An 8,802-nucleotide genomic window follows, 5' to 3' on the forward strand; every position below is an offset into this window, starting at 1 on the left:
TTATACTTCCCATTTCCCACATTCACTCTTCAGCCCACTGCCATCTGGCCTCTTCCCCCACCCCTCAGAGCAATTGTCTTACACCACTCCCATGCTTCTCATCTTGCTCCTCCTACTCCTTCTTGGTTTCTTCAGGAGACTCTTTTTTTCTGCCTTCCTCTAAAATTTTGATGATTCTCAAATTTTCTTCCTACATTATATACTTTATCCGAGAGCTTTCATTTTGTTTCAAGGTTTTAACTGTTGCCTGTTCACAGACGACTCCCTCAATGGACTTTTCTAGTATAGTCTTCTCCTGAAAAAAAAGTTTCTTGTATTTACCTCCTCTGAATATTTACACCTGGTATTCATACAGGCTTTTCTTTCTTTCTTTTTTTTTAAATCTCAATACCTCTGAGATAGAATCAGTCTCCTTTCCCTGTTCTTTATGTGAACCCTTGACTTTGCCTTTTTCCTTTCTCTCACTCACACTATTACAACTGAATAACCACCAAGTTCTACCGATTATATTTATTAAATATTTCTTGACCTTATTATCATTCTGTCATTATCTTTTGCCTGATTTACTAAATAACCTTCTAGCTGGTCCCTCTGTCTCAAAATTTTTGTTCCTTAAATCCATCCTTCTTCACACTGTTTCAAAAATCTGTTTCTCTACCAATCTATTCAAACCATGAAATGGCCCTCTCTGCCTTAGTATATAAACTTTCCATCATCATCTGAACTTGGCTCATTTTCAGTCTATCTCTAGTCTGTTTGTCAGTGTTTCTTCTCATATACCACATTTCTCTTACCTTCATGCCCTTACTCCTGCTGTTTTCTCTAACTTCATAATCCTTCCCTTACACCTTCATCAAATTTCTGCTTTCCTTCAAGACTACCCTTCAAGATCACTTCTTGGGTAAGTAATGTTTATGCCGGTGATTTGGAGCCTTATAGTATCTGCTAGATAGTGAAGCCAGTGAGGTGGTAAAGGTCAAATCAAGGACATTGTTTTTCATCCAAGACAAATGTGTCAAACAGCCTCTAGATAGTATCCATTATGTTGAGAAGGTGGGGTGGGGAAGTAGAACTCAGAAACCAGTAAACAAAAAAACTGTGATTTCAGGTTTTAAAATTATGTCCAAAACAGGGGCTCTGGCTACTCCCAAATGGAATTGAGTAGGAGCAAAAACCTACTAGGTTTCTGAGGACATTGTATTGTCAAGGAATGTACAAGCTAAACTTACAAAGATTTATTATTGTTCAATCTCTAAATCAGATCATTCTGTACCAGACAAAATCAGACTGCAAAAGCTGGGCAGTCCTCAAACATTCTTCAGAGGTGGCCACAGAGGACAATAAGCTAGAAAGGAACTTCCCAAAAGGCAAAGCCAGTGGGCTTCTCTCAGAGAGAAGAATCAAGGGCAGTCAGAGTGGCTATATAAGAACTTATTCTTAGGCAGAGAATCTTTGCGGTTCTTACTCAACAGCCCTTTATAATCTTTATAGACAGATGACTCTTCAGTGTTTCCATCTTTCCTTGTTTAAAATTAGAGACTTTACAACAGTTATCCTAGTCATATTCTACCATTGTAGATTTGGCATGTGTGTGGTTGGGGGGCAGTCACATAACTCGTCTTTTACTTTATAGGTTTTCAGATGCTGAACGAGATTTTCAAAGGGCCTGTGTATGCTCTATATATGAGAAGAAATACCACAGATATTTGGGTAGGTAAATGGGTGTAATTGTTGGAAAAGATGGCTAATTGATCTCCAATATGTTTTCTCATGGTAATGGGATTTTAACTCTTACAAGACCATCCAAAATAAAGGGTATATTTTCTAGTTTCCTTTGCAGCTGGTTGTGGTTATGTGATTTGGTTTTGGCTTTTAGAGCAGAAATAGTGTGCTTCCAGGATTTTCCCTTAAATGGATGTTCTTCCATTATTCCCTTTGCCTTTTGTAGTTATGGGAAGGAGGGGGATGGGTCATCAATTGAACATAAGATGGAAGCCACATGTCATGAAGGTTGGAGCAATGAAATAGAAGGAGCCTTTGATTTGATGCTTGTGGAGCTACCATGCAAGCCAAGTGGTTCACTTGGGGTCTCTTTCCATTCCAGCACCAAACTGATATGATAACTAATATAAATTAAATGAAGAAAAATTTTACCAAAAATATCCAGATAACCCAACATGATTAATTCAACTTTATTAAACTGTATGTTCATTTGGGGAGTTCTTGTGTTTAGTTTTTCAAAAGTAGTTCCAAACTTTTCCTTGAATGTGTAACAATGAAGCCATACATACATAGCTACTTTTCCCTTTGCCCATCTTTATTTTACCTGGGGAGGAGGGATGTGGAACAAAAGTGAAGCACTATTGGAGGACAGATGAAAATGAATTATCAGTTTCCACTCTCCTTTCTATGGACATGTACTTATTGTACTAATTTGCATTGAGTTAGTAGGCATTTATATCATTGCATATTTTGGCAAATACTAATTTGTAATGGTCAAAATCATCAAGCAATTAATTTCAACTGAGCATAAAATGATGAAAAGTGAAGTTAATTTGAGTAATCTAGGGAAAGGATTGTAGTAAGCACATTTATGAGAAAGCTGGAACACTGAAGGCTAAGATTTCCTTGGACATGGAAATCTAGAAAGTTCGAAAAGCCATTCCATTTGAGCCTACTCAAAAAATCGATGTTTCTCTTTGCCTTACCTGTGTCCTCTCCTTCCCTAGCATGGGAGATTATTTTAGATTATATGGATGGGCTCTAAATGCCATCACATGTATCCTTATAAAAGAGAGGAATGGGAAGATTGCACACACAGAGAAGATGATGTGAAGGTTGAGGCAGCAATTAGAGAGATGCAACCCTAAGCCAAAGAATTCCAAGGGTTGCTGGTAGCCACCAGAAACTCAAAGACTGAAGGAATGGATTCTCCCCACAACTTCTGGGAGAACCTCCACAGAACCTGCCCACACTGTAATTTTGAACTTCTGGCCTTTAGAACTGTGAGAGAATAAATTTCTGTTGCTTTAAGTTACCAAAGTTGTGGTAATTTTTTGCAGCAGCCACAAGAAATTAACACAGTGGGCAAGTTAATAACTGTATAATATACATTAAATTGTCCTCTTTTTTTCATTAGTATATATACCAAGGTTACTTGTTCATTCATTCCTTTATTCACCTAGTAACTACAACTACAGTTCTTTTCTGGTGATTTGCTCTGGGGGTGTGTGTGTGTGTTGTGCATACATGTGTGTGTATGTGTGTGTGTGTGTTTAATCATGTTGTCTTTTCAGGATTTAGACAGACAGTGTAATGCTATGGTGACCTTTTCTACATACCTCATTCTTCTCTGCTCTTGGTAACTTCAGTCTTTCAAGCATCTTCCTGTAAAAAAAAACAAAAACAAAAACAAACAAACAAACAAACAAAATAGCCATGAGTAAGTTAATTGCTTGAAGTAGTTTCATCTATTACACTATTCTTTGCTGATACATGTAAGCACAATTATTACTCCACCTGGCCTGGCAGTATGACAGACATTTGATGGATGAAAGGTTTTACAATGTATTTTATTCTTCTAAGCATTGCACAGACCTTTATTAAGGTCATAGCCATGACAAATAGACCATATGTTTTAAGGAAGTAAACAGCTGAAATTTAAGAGTCAGCAAGCTGGTCTACAAAGGGCAGCCAAAGCCTCCACTATCATTAGCCTGTGTTCTACCAGGGAAGACATTACAAGAGAGGTATAGATAATATTCAACAAATAATAAACCAATGTGTTTTCATCTCTTTTCCACCATGTTGCATCACGACGATTATGTTGGCGTACCCCATGGAAAAGGGGAAGTGACAAATGCTACCTCTGGAAGAAAGAAGGCATGTCACCTGAAAGTTTGTGTTACAAAGTCAGCAGCCAGCCCATCCTCTTGGCCCAGCAGCTTATGGGCAGAAAAAGAGAAAGAAAAGATAAGACAGACGTAGGGAAATGAGACATTCAGACAAGGACTTTTAACAGAGGAGAGCATAAGGGCTCTGGCCCCACTCCCCATTAGGTTTCTAGGAGGAGCCCACTGAATAGAGTGTTCACACAAAAATGTGGAATGGCCCACACTTGGTAAGTGGGTGGAATGGCATAGACAAGCCTAGACAGGGTTTTGTTTTTCCTCTTGAACCTCCCCCAGGTCCTGTGTAACCTGAAGGCTGAATTGACAGCCCAGTCTCTGGCCAAGCCAAGCAGACTTCACCACAAGTTCATTAGCTATGAATGTCGGCAACAGACAACAGCAGAAAGCACAAGGATGGGACTGAGCCAACCCTAGCTCACTGGATCCAGCCAGCACACTAAGAAAGCAGCACAGGATGTTGGCTAAAGCCATAAGGTATGGAGCAGACTGCCTGGGTACAATTTCTGGCTCTGTCATTTACATTGTAGTAAAATTGTGCACAAAAAACATCACCTCTCTTTGCCTCAGGTTCTCCAACTTAAAACCAGGATAATAAAAGTATTCACCTTATAGTATTGTTGCAAGGAATAAATTAAGCAATGCATGTAAGTTAATTAAAGTGATGTTAGGATTATATAATAATTCATTAACTATGGTTGAGTTACCCAAGAACCAGCATGAGGCCAGAGATTCCCCTTTTCATATTGTTTTGAGATAATATAAATCCCTTTTCCTTCTCTTTCTCAAGGAAATTAAGGAGTTGAGGAGATATATGTAAAAGATGAAATAATTATACCAAACCAAACAGTTGGCTTGAATTAAATTTTAAAGTGGAATATAATCCATATATTTTATTTTTCATTTTTCCTTGCTACTAGTTGGTGGAGTTGTTATTCACATTCATGAATAAGACTAGACTAATTAATAGACTATGAGAAGAGACTATATATATAGGCCTTTATAAGTTAGTAGTGTGGGTAAATATCTGGTCCTGGGCCCCAGGTTAATAAATGAACATTTTTTGATGGTAATGATTTGTGAAAAAGCCCTAAATGGGTAAAGTCATGTATAATGACTGTATAATAAAAATACCAGCATTTTTCAAAGTTGATTACATGCATTGCTTAATTTAAGCATTTATACTTCATATCTGTAAAGACATGTATAATAAGGGAGAAACAGAGCCAGGGAAAAAACTCCTTGAGAAGGTGCCATTGGGGTTTAGACCTGGAAGCTGAAAAGGAGTCAGGTTTACTTATATTTGGAGAAAGAGCTTTTCAGATAAATTGAACAGCAATACAAATGTTCTGTGGCCAGAATGAATTGCTATTGTTTTAGGAATGGAGGGAAAACCAATGTGGCCAGAATGATGGAGATCAAGGCATATGTCATGGAGGGATTTACAGGTAATGGTACAGAGTCCAGATTTTATTCTAAAAGAAATGAGAAACCACTGGATGTTTTTAGTCAAGGAGTACAGTGATCTGACATACATTTTTACAAATCACTTCTTTGCATGGAAAATAGGTTTTAGAAGAAGAGCCAAAAGTTTCTGCTGATGCATTAGATATGAAGTTGAGAAATTGAGGACAGTTTCTTCATTTTTGGCCCTAGCCTGGATGAACAAAAGCAAATACCCTACACTGAGGTCAGGAAGAATGATTTGGGGTTGAGGCCACAGGAAAGAACAGGCATCAAGGATTCTGCTTTGGACTTAACTTAGTTCAAGGTGCTTAGTACATAGCCAAGTGTCAGTATCAAATGGTTGAGTAGTGTGAGTGAGTGTGGAGCTCTGAGTAGAGGTCATGGCTTGGGCATGTAAAATTAGGTGTCACCAGTCATATAGAGGCATTTAAAACCAATGGACAAGGAGCAATCATCTAAGAGAATATAGGTAAAAGAGAGGAAAAGGCTCAAGATCTGACTATGATGAAGCAAAACCAAAACCAAAGCTCAAGAAAAACAAACAAAAACATTTCTCTTAATCATCTTTCTCTCATGTATTTGTAAATGCATTAGAAACGTGCCTGAAGATTACAAGCTAAAATTGTAACATTGATTCTGTGGTATTGGAGGTAGTTGAAGGAAAATGTTCTTTTTTTACTATAGGCATTTCTGTATTGTTTGAAGATGCCTGACTTGAATATACTAATCTTGTTTCTTTTGTCATTAAAACAAAACACCTCTAAGGCATCATAAGTAATACATGTCCATTATAGACATAACCTCATGTCTCAAAAGCAGTCACTTAACATTTGAACATATGAACTTTTCTTTGTGTAAGTGTATTTACACGTAGAACCTTAAATATTGTATTTTTATATTTAGATATATTTAGATATATTGAAATATTGTATTTTTATATTTAGATATATTTAGATATATTTATATTAGATGTAGAAATTTAAATATTTTATTTTTAGTTTTTCACAAAAAAAATGTTTCACAAAGTTTGTGTTATTAATTACCATTCTATCCTACAGTGATTCTTTTCAACCTCTATATTTTGATACCATGTATAATTTTAATCCTGTGAACCATACATCTCCATTCTTTGCAACCACATAACTTCACTTGGGTATCTTTTCAGAGGCTCGGTTTCAATGGATTGGGCTTGAAATTCATCAGTTTCTAGCACCAACTACTATTGGCTACGGTAGTAGATAGCACAGGCCTAACATCTCTGAGAGGAAGGAGGGGGAAATCCAGTATAGCACTATGTTGTTATCATCGGGGTTAGGCAGCATGCATCCAGACATTAAAGCCTAAAGGATTTAAGAATACTATATTTCACTACCTGTGGATGGGACTTCCGATGAATCAGAGAAGTTGAAAACATTGGTGGGAGTAAAAGTGAGGAAGAAATTTTATGGTGAGACTGATAATCGTAATAATCATGATGCAGAAATGGGAAGTCCCAAATGGAAAGTGGTGTTACTACGGTATAAGAAAACAAAATATATTGTTATCAAAATGTTTATGAGTTTAGATTTTGCCAAAGGATCCGTGTATTTTCTGTTTTGTTTTGTTTTGTTTTCTGGTTTACTTTTCATGACTTCTGGAAAAAGTTTATCATTTCAGAGGTTCTTATAATTTATTATATATTTAATGGCATTTTCATTCATCATAACTCAAAATCCAAACTAGTGGTTTCCATTTTTGTCACCTTGAATTATGAGTAAGTCAAAATCTCTAAAATAGCACAGGGTGGCAGCGATCACTAAGCAGGACTTGATGACAGTACGTCTCCCTCCCCTCCAAAAAATAGGCGGTGGGCTCAGATAAAGCACAGAGCGGAACCTTGGCACATTTATTAGATAAGGACACTAATTATAGTGAGGTGGGGCACTATTCATTTACATCCTCTGGTACTTCTGAAGAAACGGGAGCAATGATGTGTCAGAACCGATAAAAGACACTCAGAAACAGGCTGCCTGGTTTCTGTCCATAGGGAGTACATATCTGTGACCAAGGACATATTAGACTTTCTGGGGAAAACCTCAAGACACAATCTTTATAAAGGAATTTCTTACAATTAGATTCTGTATTTGTATATAAGTAATACACTGGAGTCGTCTTATTTTTTTTTTCCCAATGGAATGTCTTAACTCTTAGAAGGGTAGTTTATGAACTCTTATAAATAAAAAAAAAAAAGAAAAAGAAATGCAAAACATTACACTGAAAGCAGCAAATCTTCTTACGTGTTAAATGAATTGGCTATTTGAACAATGTCCTAATTTTCATCATACCTGCAAGCATCTGATGATTTAATATGTAACAGCCATCAGCAAAAGTTCCTTTTCTATAGTCTTTTCTTACTCATTACCTCTTGATTACATAACATACTTACCCGCAGGGATAGAGCTTTTTTTTTTTTTTTTTTTTTTTGACATGCAATATGTGTTTAATGAGTTTCTTTAATATACCTTTCAATAAGGAAGCTAAATTTTCTTTATTGATTTTGATTCATTTTTTTCTACCAAACTTGCACATATTTTAAAATTTAGCACTAAAAAAAAGAGCAAAACTTTGGGCGCCTGGGTGGCTCAGTTGGTTAAGTGACTGCCTTCGGCTCAGGTCATGATCCTGGAGTCCCTGGATCGAGTCCCGCATCGGGCTCCCTGCTCGGCAGGGAGTCTGCTTCTCCCTCTGGCCCTCCCCCCTCTCATGTGCTCTCTCTCATTCTCTTTGTCTCAAATAAATAAATAAAATCTTTAAAAAAAAAAAAAAGAGCAAAACTTCATCTTTATCACAAACAGCAAAATATTGATTCATATAGGTCATAGAAATATGGCTGCAGAGCTAGGCTTTCGAACCTAGTTATACAAAGTCTCTCCAGTGATGCACATGTGACCATTACATATATTTGGTCCAAGTTTAACCCTCTGCCAGTGAAGGAAATTGGGGCAGGGAGTAGGGGAGCAAGTTGGGCTCCCCCACAAAGGGAGAGAGGGGTGCTTGGTGTGTGGGTGAAGGAAGTCTATAGCTCTTGCACGAATAACAGCTCTTGAATGTCACAGGTAAAACCATGGTTATTTTTGCAGGACAAGAAATTACTTGCCATTTCTGCATTTGTTTCAGACTAAATTATTTTTTAAATAAATTTTATTTTATTATTATTTTTTAAAGATTTTATTTATTCATTTGACAGAGAGAGAGATAGCGAGAGAGGGAACACAAGCAGGGGGAGTGGGAGAGGGAGAAGCAGGCTTCCCACTGAGCAAGGAGCCCGATGCTGGGGCTCCATCCTAGGACCCTGGGATCACGACCCAAATGGAAGGCAGATGCTTAATGACTGAGCCACCCAGGCGCCCCTCAAATAAATTTTTTAAAAAGACATAATTGTTTGATG

Source organism: Mirounga leonina, unplaced genomic scaffold (assembly GCF_011800145.1).
Source record: "Mirounga leonina isolate KUSES-001 unplaced genomic scaffold, KU_Mleo_1.0 Mir_53, whole genome shotgun sequence".
Classification (NCBI taxonomy): domain Eukaryota; kingdom Metazoa; phylum Chordata; class Mammalia; order Carnivora; family Phocidae; genus Mirounga; species Mirounga leonina.